This window comes from Triturus cristatus, chromosome 5_2 (assembly GCF_964204655.1).
Source record: "Triturus cristatus chromosome 5_2, aTriCri1.1, whole genome shotgun sequence".
NCBI lineage: Eukaryota > Metazoa > Chordata > Amphibia > Caudata > Salamandridae > Triturus > Triturus cristatus.
In genome coordinates, this window is record NC_140588.1 from 425,735,500 (window position 1) to 425,746,241 (window position 10,742).

A 10,742-nucleotide genomic window follows, 5' to 3' on the forward strand; every position below is an offset into this window, starting at 1 on the left:
TGGGAATGCCGCGAGGTGGCGGAATACTGGCGCCGGGTGCATGATATTATGAGACGAGTCACCGGGGTCGCTCTGCTGCCGGAGGTGCGTCGTTGTGTGCTGAATGTATGGGAGCCCAATGACTGCAATGCGGCTCAGGCTCGGTGGGCGGCCTTGGGGAACATGATTGCAAAGAGAGATATTGCACAGCTTTGGGGTTCCCAGCGGCCTCCCACCGTGTCCGTCTGGAGGGAGAACATGGACTGGTGCATGTTCAGGGAGAAAACGGTGTATGTGGCTTGTGGTAAACCGGGGGCTTGGGGTAAAATTTGGGGGCAGTGGAACGCGTATCGTGGGTCTATCTGTGCTCCCCCTTTGGTGGATACGTCCGGGGTTGCCTCGTCCCCCTGATCCTTGAGGGTTCCTTGTGCATCTCGTACTTTGGAATACAGATTTGGTTCTCTCGTGGCCCCCCCCTCCCTCTCAGGTCTTCTTTTATTGACCGCCCTCGGGTGGTTGGTGTGTTGACTCCCCCGGCTGGTGTTCGCCGCCCTTCATAAGTCGTTTCGCCTTGTTTGTTGTATTTTTGTATTTTTCTTTTTGTTGTTATTTAAACTAAAAGTGTGTATTCTGATTTCCCTTATGTGCAGTCGGATCTACTGTGATAGTGCGGAGCCCCTGTGGGCCAGTCATTGTTTTCTGATATGCTGGAACACTTCGACTACTAGCGGCCGGCCCTGGTGGTTGTAGGCCCGTGTTTGTAACCCTTTTTATGCACAATAAAATCTTTTCAAAAAAAAAAAAAAAAGACACTTTTTCTCTCAGAATTTCCCTTCTCTTTTTGCAACGCAGGAGCGATATCATCGTGGGGTAAATACCAAACACCACCAGGCGCACATCGCCCATTGCCCCGGACTCTCTCAAATAGCTTTCCGATTGCACACACACAGCCGCACACGAGTACTTCATAGGTTTTCAAAAGATCATTTTTTGGTAAAGAAGACTCTGTTCTTTTTCACCCCTTTTTACAGGCTCTACATCCCCACTATGCCTATTGTTGAAAAAATTAGGCTCCCCCGAAATTTCGCTCTGGTTGCGCCTCTTGAAAAGACCACAAGCAAGCAACTCCAGCACGAACCTGCTCTGACCTTACACATTCTCTTGTTTAGGGCTATGAAAACACACGCTTTGCCTGCCTCACTTAGTTCTCACACCTCCTCTTTAATATGAACATAAAAGCTTTCCACTTACTTTTATATTCCTATACTGTACTTAACATGGAAATATAGAAATCAAGGTTCTCACCACCCCAAATTACCTCTCTGGTATACTTTCTCAAATGTAAGAAATACAGGTATTCAGTATCTGTCAGTCACAGCCACTTTTAAACAGTATACCTATATACAACTCGACAAAACATTATGTTTCTAAATTAACATCTTACACTTAAAAGCTCCTTTACATTTCTTTCGCTATATGTACCTTTCTTTAAAACACCACCAGAGAAGGATGGTGAAGTATGCTCCACAAAGAGCAACTCAAAGCTTTGTTATTCTTTATAAAATAATCTGCCTGTCAATGCTTTTCGCAAACCTCTTCAACCCCTTAACAGGCTGGATGGATGAGTATAATACGTCCTATTTAGGATCGGGGTCGGACGATGCCCGAAAATAAGAACGTATAGTTGAATAAAAGGCGAGTGGATGCATGGCCAGGTGCATCAATACATATATACATAGATGGATGTATCAATGTATGAATGGAAGGATAAATGAATACAGGGACCAGTACTTACGATAGACTGGTGGACTGATAGATGCTTAGGATTGGTTATGGGACAGATGTATCCATGGATATATAGGCGTATGGCTGCATGAATGACACAGTGCTTACAATAGGCAAGTGCGCTCATAGATGCTTAAGATAAGTGCAGGAACAGATGTACGTATGTATATTAGTAGGAATGTATGCATCAAATAAAAGATGGATGGATGACGCAGTGCTTAGGATAGATGAATGCTGGGCTTTAATTGGGCTGGGTCTGAGGACCAGCACTTATTTTCAAGGAGCCTCCAAAAGGGTCTCTATCAGGCTCTATTTTTAGCCCTCGCAAACATAGTCAATTTTATTTTCGGCCCTCGCAAACATAGTCAATTTTTTTTTTTTTGCACTGCAGTGAGAGCATGCACATCGATGTTCGCATGCTTATTTTGCTCAATACTGAGAACTGGAGAAATCACGCTACGTTACCCACGTTGTAGAAGGAAGAGAAATCCTTTAAAGAATGTTTTTTTCCAAACGTAGGATAATTGGCCCAACTTGATTAGCCCACACCCCTTTAAGAGCTTTTTCCCCCCCTTTTAGAGCACCCCCACTTTCTGAAACGCTTATAAGCAAAGCGTATTGATACATGCAAATTTGCGAGTTAAACATATACCATGCCATAGGACACTTTATAAGTGCTCCCAGTGGTGCTACATCACCTTTATTAGCTCGACATCTGCACGTTACTATATTCTGTGTTTTAATCAGAAATATACCCACCTCCCCCACACCCACAACCACCCACGCCCTTCCTTAACCGTACAAAATAAAAAAGAAACCCCAACCATTCCTAGTAGCGCCGCTATACCCTTACACAGGCTTAATTTTAACAGGTGTGTGCTGGAACACTTATCAACAAAAAGTATTCAAAAATGCTAATTCACGGTAAAAACATAAACAATACCACAGCTCGGTTAATAAATGGGCTACTTTACTAACTACATTACCTTTACTAACAACACATACCCATGTTATAAATGTCCGTTTTATAATCAGCAACATACGCACATCCCCCACCCCCACCCATACCCATACCATGCTTAACCTTATGAAATCAAACAACGAGCCCCTGCACTCCCGTTACCGCCACTATAACCATAGATAGACTTAATGTCAACAGGTGTCTGCCGGACTGCTCATCAGCAAAAGCTATTAAAACATACAATTTTGCAACTCAAACATATACCATACCATAAGACGGTTTATAAATAGTCACAGTATCACTACACCACCTCAACACCCGCCCTTGCTTAACTTTACGCAATAAAAGAAAGAGCCCCACAAACGTAGAAGCGCCACTATAGCCATACAGAGGCTTAATTTCAACAGATGTCTCCCGAAAAGCTCATCAGCAAAACTTATTAAAACATGCAAATTTGCGGGTAAAACTTATACCATGCCATTTGGCACTTCATAAGTACTCCCAGTGGTACTACATCACCTTTAGTACATGCACTTCTCCACATTACTATATTCTGTGTTTCAAACAGCAACATAACTACCTCCCCCACACCCACCTCCGCCCTTGCTTAACAGTACGAAATCAAATAGAAACCCCCTATTCCTAGTAACGCCACTTTACCCATATACAATGTTAATTTTAACAAGTGTCTGTCGGAACACTTATCAGCAAAAAGTATTCAAACATGCAAATTGGCGGGTAAAACATAAACCATCCCATAGCACGGTTTATAAATGGGCCCAGTCGAACTACACCACCTTTACTAGCTAGACATCTATATGTTTAGAAAGTCGTTTAAACACTCTGTAGTGTGTATAGCAGGGCATGGGAGAGTAAACAAAGTTCTAATTCCCAAACTTTTGATATACAGTCCCTTTACTGTATCTATATTAAAGATATTAAATGGAATGAATAAATTGACGAGTGTCTCAAAAGGGATAGTGAAGATCACATCAGTAAAACATGAACCACTTCAACACCTACATATATTCGCCACAGCGACACAGCCTGTTAAATAGTATCACTTATAATTGCATGTAGTTATCTAATGTCAACAAAGTCATACAGAAAATAAACCGCACATTTACATTTTTTTTTATCTCTCACACATTTATAAAACATCTCTTCTAAAGAAGCACTCCCCAACTACTTCTATTTATTATTCACTAGTCAGAAACTACAAAAACTATTAACTATACCCAAATGCAAACCAGAAACCATATTCTTATTATATCTCCACTTAGGATCACATGATTCAAACTATGCGTACATATAAAAGGAATGTATCACTTTTCCTATCTCCATCTCCTCTCCATGTAATCTCCGAACACTGTACACGGCCCCACTGTACAACAACCTACCCTGACTTACATTCAAACCTACCTCTCAGTGTCAAAAATAAGACCACAACCTGCCCACATAACATTTCTGCATTTCGTTTTATCGCTTTTAACTTAATAACACATACGTCTCCTACCACCACCCCCCCACCCCACTATTTCCACAAAAAGTATCAGTTGCAAACGTGCAACATTTTTTTTATCTCGCCAAATACATTACAAACTCAAATTAACGCTGTACCTCATTTTCAAACAATACAGTCCTGTAAAGATGACAAACTACACTTCTTCTCTGTGAAAAATTCCTAAACATATATAAAATACTTATATAACAACGGCTCAATTTTTATGCATATTTCATAACAAATATCAAACACTACACTTTACTAACACTATATTACTTTGAAATAAAAAATACTTTCAAAATTAAAAACATCACCTCAAATACTTAATCAATACTATAAAACACATAACACACCTTGTTCATTTCTAACTCACCTTTGTAGTTGTTATCCAGATTTCAAATGACACACGCATACAATTCTCTCTTTCTCACATAGTACATGTAAAGCTCCGACTTCATCAACAGTGAAACCAGGAATGGCACAATTTCTCTGTCGCTCCACACATAAATACATGTAATGAACAAATCAGAATACTTCATTCCCTCGACATTCCAAAACTTACCTCCATTGGTTAATTTTGAATTTTTCTTCCGAAAAGCTACTTATTATTCCGCGCCACATACAGGTCACAAGTTCAACCTATTTTATCACCACACTTTATGGAACCTTCTATGACACATGCAGGTTAAAAGTTCATAATTTTCTTTTCAACCTAACGATATACTTTTGCAACATTTTATCGAACATTCAACGGCACGTGCACGTTAAAAGTTCACAATAGGGGTCAGTAGTTCATCAGCTTCATTCCCAACTCCAGCAGCACCTCACCTTACGCCCCCAGCGCCATCAGACCCGTAGGAGTCAGTGCTTTCCACTTTCCAAATGCCAAATTCATTTCATACACACAAATTTACCTTCGCACTCCCTATATAACACCCCCTAAGCACCATACACAAGTTACAATGTTCGAAACAAAAGTTCCTCCAAGTAGCTATAACTACATGCTGACACTACTTGCACAGATGTGGCACAGCGGCCAGAGCACATGACTTCACACAGCATATGACAAAACAGTTTGGGCTCACGCTTTCATCCCGAGTGCGGCAGCAGCTCAGCTTAGCAGCATGAGACTCTACACACTACCTCACATATTTTCAGTACCCCAGAACTTTCAGACCAGTACGGGTCAGTAGTTCATCCTAGAAGTTATAAACACATGCTGACACTACTTCCACAGCTGTACTGCAGCGGCCACGGCACATGACTTCACAGCATAGGACACACAATTTAGACTCACGCTCTAATCCCGAGTCCCACACCACCTCACCTTAGCAGCATCACACTCTAGGCAATACCTCGCTTAATATTCGTAGCCTAGCACTTTCACACCGGTAGGTATGATTAGTTCATTTCGCACCCCCTCTATAGCACACCCTAAACACCCCACAGAGGTTACAGTGCTCCTACCCTCCTATTTCCCACTTTTCTCACCCTTTTTACCCCTTACTCGCTTCAACGGAATCACAAAATGGCGGCCAACACTTCCTCCTTCCATGAGACTCTAGACAATACCTCACATATTTTCCATACCCAGGACTTTCACACCACTACGGGTCAGTAGTTCATCCTAGTAGGTATAAACACATGCTGACACTACTTCCACAACTGTACTACAGCGGCCAGGGCACATGACTTCACAGCATAAGACACACAGTGTGGGCTCAATCTTCACACCCTAGCCAATACCTCACTTAACTACTGCACTCAAAAACCTTAGTGACAGGTTGGAGGGCATTAACACTGTTTTGTTTTAACTATTTACCCTTACATTCTATATCTTTCATCTTGTTAGTTATTTTTCTATTACTTTTTTTATTTTTTCCTTTGTCTTTTTTTATTTTTTTCACAATTGTGAATATAATTCTTCATCCATGTATAAACCTGTTGGGACCTTGCTATTTAATCTCAAGATGTAACTGGATTCTAGTTTTCGCAAATTCCTTTCTCGATCACCTCCTCTGAATGAACACGGCACCTTATCAATCACAAAGTAGCTCAAAAGTGTATCCTCGTTGTGTGTGATGAATTAATGTCGAGCTACTGCATAAGCTCTATCTTGTTTTTTTTTATAGCTCTTATGTGCCGCAAAATGCGTTTGTGCACTGGGAGTTTGGTACTACCGATGTATTGGAGTCCACATGGACATTGCAGGACATAGATAACATAATCTGTTTCACAATCCAAGGCTTCTTTGATTTTATGTGGCCAGTGTTCTAACAATGTTGTGTAAGGTGTTTTATTGGTTCCATAAACACCGGCCTTGCATTTGTTACACTTACGGAAGCCTTGACTAGCCCTCAATCAGTTGTCTTTCATGGACCTCTTCTATAGGTGATGCCTAGTCTTCTCGATACTTGTTTTCCAATAATTGGATCACTACTCACTAAATGCCAGAATTTATTAAGCATATTTCGGATGGTGTCATGTTGTGTGCTAAAGTGTGTAATGAACCTCATTTTGGAGTTTTCTACAGCGCGAACTAGACTCGGTGGTATCAGAGCACTTTAAATGAGCACCAGTTACGTTACAGATTATCACATTAATTTTATTTTTGTTAGGCACAGGGAGTTTAAGTGATTTGCCCAGACTCACAGAATGTTGAGTGTCCCTGCCGAGACTGGAATCCGGTTCCCCAGCTCCAAGGTCGACCGCCCTAGCTGTTAGGCCTCATTCTCTCCCACATCTCTTCTGTTCTCTGTCTGGTGTTTTGCTTGATTTAAATAATACTGTTTCTTGCTTGAGGCTATTTGTCTGGTATATTGCTTTCTCAATTGTTTCCTCTGAATACCCTCGTTCATTAAATCTCCTTAACATATCTTCGATGGCTATTGCAAATTCTGCATCATCACTGCAGTTCTTTCTCAATCTTAATGCCTCACCATAGGGTAAACTCCCTATCAGGCTGTTTTGATGCCAGGCTGTGGGCTTCCTGTAGACCTTCAAATGTAATTTGCCTCATTTTTCAAATACTAGTAAATCAAGAAAGACTACTGCCTTGCTGCTGATTCTGCTTGTAAAGTGGAGGCTCAATTGGTTGTTATTTATATCTTGAACAAATTTCAACGCGCTCTTCTCATAGCCCTTCCAAATTATAAACAAATCATTTATAAACCTCAACAACAAAACTACATTTTCATTCCAATTTTCTTGAAATTCTTGTCTGATCACCTGCTCCTCCCACCAGACCATATGCAAATTAGTATAACTGGGGGTGAAGCAGGTGCTCATGGCTGTACCTCTCATTTGTTTGTACAGTTGCTTTCCGAACAAGAAACAGTTGTTTTCAAGACACATTTTAACCATTTCTAATCACATCTTTGTATGGTTCCGAAAAGCCAATGGTCTCATTCCAAGGAAATATTCTAAAGCCCTTAGGCCATCCTTATGGCTAATACTTGTGTATAGTGATGTGATAGATAGATAGATAGATAGATAGATAGATAGATAGATAGATAGATAGATAGATAGATAGATAGATAGATAGATAGATAGATAGATAGATAGATAGATAGATAGATAGATAGATAGATAGATAGATAGATAGATAGATAGATAGATAGATAGATAGATAGATAGATAGATAGATAGATAGATAGAGGGTCTGGACTTAGTTTACATGGCAAAGTTGAGTTTGCAGTTTAAACTGGTCTATCAGTTGTCAGTGGCAGACTGGGAGATGTGTTTTACTTGGTCACACTCAGGGTGGCACAATAAGTGCTGCAGCCATGAGGGGCACTAAATTAAAACCCCTGGTTAACCCTGGTATCATATCATATACTAGAGACTTGTAAGTATGTTAACGTGTGCCAATTGGATATAATCCAATTAAGCATACAGTTTTAAGGGTCAGAGCACTGGCAGTGAGGGGTGGTTAGCAGGCCTCAGGGCACTCTCAGAGTGAACAAACCAGTAGCATCAGTCCAAAAGTTTGGAGGCGAACATGCAAAAAGAACCATGTCCTTATATTCCTATATTTCCTGGAGTAATTGTGAGATATTCCCGTTGATGCCTTCTACCCATGAATTTACAAGGGAAATTTTAATTTGGCGCAAGTCTTTGTTTAAAGTTTGCTGCCAGGTATTATGCTGTTCGGCATGTCAGTTTCTTACAAGTAAGTTATGGCCTCTCGGACGTGTAGGGAGGGAGGTACGTTTTGGGGCCAGAGGCCAAATGTTATTACAATTTGCTTATGGGTGTTGCCCGTTGTGCTAAAAAATTCTGTGTTATCTTGAGTCAATCGTGTTACAAAATGCTTAGACTGCGGGGATGGTATGATAATGAATCGCTGCTTTTCATGGATTATAGGATGTACTCTTTCAGGGTATGGTTAGGTATTATTTTATCTTTGAGTGTTTTTTTTTGAGTCTATATTGTTTAGAGACATGACTTAATTGCACTAGAGCAGGTATGCGTACAGAATGCTATTATAAATGCTTAGTGTTTTCCGTGGCACCGCTTTCACCTCTCTTGTTACCTTGTACGAGATTCGTTCAAGCAAGCGGTTATTGATACGTGGCAATTTATACTTTGGGTTTGTCTTTATTGTGGTCGTTCTTTATTTCACACACTTTTTATATACTTTTTATACACTTTTTCTTGAGTTTATAGATCCTGATTCTAACTCCACATGTAAAGAATTGTGTTTCTTGTTGGAACCATACTTTGTGTTCCTATCGTCTACCTTGATATGGAAGCGACTTCTATATAATTTATTGGTGAGATATTAATTTGTTCATTTATTGAGTAAAGGACGAGTATGTATTGTATTTGACGCGTTCATTCTCTACTTTAAGGGATGACTGTCCAGTGGTATGATATCCACTATGAATTGGTAGAGAAGATGTGTTTGATGTTTGTTAACAATTCGGTGCTCTTATATGATTCTTGTCTTTTCTTTGATGGTTTTGATTTTTATTGAGGATGCAATTCATACATATAAATCTTGGACGATGCTATATAATACTTAACCTTCTCTGATTATTAGATTTGTACCTTGATGTTTCATCTATGTACATCTATGCTGAACACTCTCCAGTGATTTAATCTTGACTTTCGTGGAAATTGTATGAATCCCCTTTTCAATATTATTCATGTCAATTGATCTATAGGTGAGATTTTGTTACCTTTTTGTCAATTTTATTGGCATTAGGTTATGGTTACCTTTGATCTAATCATGGGCTTTGGGTACTTTTCTTGGATTTTCTTGTATCTTCATATATATTTTGGGCTCTTCATCACATTAAAATTCTTTTGGGATCTTGTTTCTTTATTTTCTCTTGTGGTTCTACGTGTATTTTAGATTCTATCAACTTCAGCTTACATTTGTAATATATTCTTCTCCCCCTTCTTTCAAATCTTTTTTCAAATCTTTTTTCAAATCTTTTATTCCTTTTTTCCCACTTTAGCTTACCTTTTCTAGATTTGATCTTTTTTTGATTATTGAATTTATATTGATGATCAATAATTTGTCTCCCACCAATCATTTTCATTCAAAGTTTTGATTATGATATAAAAAGAATATTTTATTTCAGAAACTAATATTATTTTCTTATGATTTTAATTGAATGTGTACACCCCAATTGATTATGATGTGTACTGTTTTCATGTGGACTCGTGATGTTTGTTTTGGCTATTATGACATATGTAGATTGTTTGTTTTTAGTATGTATGTTTTTTAATATGCATGTTTGTCTATGGTCTTATGTATAGTTGAAATTTGTTACGTGTCTATGTCGGTTGTCGTAATGCAATCAATCTCTATGTAACTTTCACAGCCCTAAAGAAGTTCCTTGGCAAAAGGGACGAAACGCGTTGGCTGTTTGCCGTTCTCTTTACGATTTTTTGGAACAAAGCAAGATAAATAGAAATTACTTGTAGTTCTGAATGACTCCTGTTGAGTGCACCTTCCTTATTTGTCAAATTTCTGAACTCTGTAGCATCAAACAATGACGGATGCTGGAAGTGGTTGCACCGAATTCGACTACATACATTTGGGAATTTAAGTGCTTAACCTTTATCGTTGATGGCTTTTTGTGTTTATGTAACTTTTTGATTTTGGACTGTTCTGCACTTATTCCTTTTGTTTGACTTAGCCACTACAATGCCTAAATTCAAAGATGGTAGGGAAGAAATGGCCCTTAACCTATTTGGTACAAATAAATTACGACAACCTACGCAACAGGATACCTCTACCAGTACAAGCCTTAAAACATTGTTTCTCAGACTTGAGCGTTTAAAAAACACAAGAGCACTTCCGGTAGTGGGACGGGGTGATGCTCCAACAATATTTGGAAAATAAGAAAGTTCCAAGAGGCTGAAGAATACTCATCTTCCCGACCTTCGAGGCTCTAAGTGCAGATCTCTTAAAGGAATGGGAGGGTAATCTTGAAACTGCGTCAGTAATTATGATGCAAATATTGATTAGACATGCCAGGGAGAAAGGGGAAAAGCTTC